Source organism: Mus caroli, unplaced genomic scaffold, assembly GCF_978045245.1.
Source record: "Mus caroli unplaced genomic scaffold, Mus_caroli_1 scaffold_10, whole genome shotgun sequence".
In the NCBI taxonomy this organism is placed as follows: Eukaryota; Metazoa; Chordata; class Mammalia; order Rodentia; family Muridae; genus Mus; species Mus caroli.
The window spans coordinates 5,850,001-5,852,500 of record NW_028227265.1 but is presented as its reverse complement, the minus strand read 5'-3'; the positions used below and the strand labels follow the sequence as shown (position 1 = coordinate 5,852,500).

Genomic DNA, 2,500 nt, shown 5'->3' with positions numbered 1-2,500 from the left:
ACACCACACACCGACACGACACGACACGACACGCCCGGCCCGAGCCCCACCCACACGACACGCCCCAGCCCACGGTGCCTCCTCGCTTCCCGCTGCCTGCCTCACGCTGCCCACAACCTCCCCCAGAGCCCCCACCAGCCCCCCTCTGCCTGCCCTCGAGGCACCACGGGCCCAGCCAGTGAGTGCCAGCCTTGGCCGCACACACATCTCCCCTCCTCGCTTCTTCTCCCCTCCCTCCCTTCCTGGACGGTTCCACGGGCTTCGTGCAACAGCGCCCTCACCCACCCGGGACTTCCCCTTCCACCCACCCGAGGTCCCTCCCAGCTTCTCAAATCCTGACCCACCCTGGACCTCGGACGTTCCGCCCCACCTCGCCGACTGGTCCACCCACCTACCCACCCACCGTCCCTGTCTGTGCCCAGGACTGGGCCCCTCAGCCCGGGCACGCAAGGGAAGTAAACCCACTGTGGATGGATGGATGGATGGATGGATGGATGGATGGATGGATGGATGGCATCCCAGCCCACCTGGGACACTGGGACACGCACAGCCACACCCAGCGGCACAGGCTAGCCCAAGAGGCACGCACTGCACTGCCCGTGCACTGCCTCCAGAGCGCAAGCACACACCACACCCGGACAGGCACACAAACGTGCCCCCTACCCACCCATGGGCCCACGGAAGCAGACACGTGTCAGGGCACTGCGGCTTGTGCACCCGGACAAAAAAGGAGGACCGGCTGGCTAGACGGAGCAGGCAGCACACAGACACACGCAGACACGCCCACGCACGGGAAACACACACTCACACCACTCACACACTCGCAGTCTGGCCCACCTGCCCCTACCCTCAGGCAAACACACACACACACACACACACACACACACACACACGTGTGTACTGGCTGATTGAGCAAGCAAGCACGGAGGGTCGGTCCTCAGCTTACACACAGACACACACACAGACCCACACACTGGGACCCAGGTGAATTAGCAGAAGTCAGGAGGGGCAAAACACATACAACTCTCTCGCACACAGACACACAGACACACACACACACTACCACTCACACAAGGTGGGAGGCAAGTGCGGTGTTGGATGAGGGTGGAGTGTTCAGGCCAGCCTGGGCTCGGTGCAAATGGAGAGAGGCTCTCCCATCCGGTGTCCCGTGTCCCGTGTGCCCTTGCTAGCTAGCTAGCTAGCTAGCTCAGCAGGGTGGTGCTGGGGTGGCCAGCATGGTGTGCCCTGCCTTAGGGCTCCGGGAGCCTCCTGTGAGAGGACGAGGGTGGGCTCCTTGGGGGGTGTGGGGTGTGGATGGGCCTGGCCTGAGCCTGGGTCGCCGGGCGGCCGTGTCCGTGGCCAAAAGGGAGAGAGAGACAGAGGGGAGTCCAAAAAGCCTACAGCACCCGGTATTCCCAGGCGGTCTCCCATCCAAGTACTAACCAGGCCCGACCCTGCTTAGCTTCCGAGATCAGACGAGACTCCTGACTTCTGCGTTCAGGGTGGTATGGCTGTAGACGAGGGCGGGTGGCGCCGACAAGCCCCAAGAGCCTGCTGCGCGCGCTCGCTCCTTCGCTCACTCGCCCGCCCGACGCCCGATGCCCGACGCCCCACGACGACGACGAGCTCACACGAGCCCTGAGACCAGAGCCCAGCGCACAGCCCACAGACACACACCACACACCGACACGACACGACATGACACGACACGCCCGGCCCGAGCCCCACCCACACGACACGCCCCAGCCCACGGTGCCTCCTCGCTTCCCGCTGCCTGCCTCACGCTGCCCACAACCTCCCCCAGAGCCCCCACCAGCCCCCCTCTGCCTGCCCTCGAGGCACCACGGGCCCAGCCAGTGAGTGCCAGCCTTGGCCGCACACACATCTCCCCTCCTCGCTTCTTCTCCCCTCCCTCCCCTCCTGGACGGTTCCACGGGCTTCGTGCAACAGCGCCCTCACCCACCCGGGACTTCCCCTTCCACCCACCCGAGGTCCCTCCCAGCTTCTCAAATCCTGACCCACCCTGGACCTCGGACGTTCCGCCCCACCTCGCCGACTGGTCCACCCACCTACCCACCCACGGTCCCAGTCTGTGCCCAGGACTGGGCCCCTCAGCCCGGGCACGCAAGGGAAGTAAACCCACTGTGGATGGATGGATGGATGGATGGATGGATGGATGGATGGATGGATGGCATCCCAGCCCACCTGGGACACTGGGACACGCACAGCCACACCCAGCGGCACAGGCTAGCCCAAGAGGCACGCACTGCACTGCCCGTGCACTGCCTCCAGAGCGCAAGCACACACCACACCCGGACAGGCACACAAACGTGCCCCCTACCCACCCATGGGCCCACGGAAGCAGACACGTGTCAGGGCACTGCGGCTTGTGCACCCGGACAAAAAAGGAGGACCGGCTGGCTAGACGGAGCAGGCAGCACACAGACACACGCAGACACGCCCACGCACGGGAAACACACACTCACACCACTCACACACT

General features: G+C 65.0%; 1 pseudogene; it reads right to left on the bottom strand.

Annotated features, from left to right (window-relative positions):
* Window positions 1–1,394: 1,394 nt before the first annotated feature.
* On the bottom strand, window positions 1,395–1,519 carry LOC147002300 (5S ribosomal RNA; annotated as a pseudogene).
* Between the last annotated feature and the right edge of the window lie 981 nt (window positions 1,520–2,500).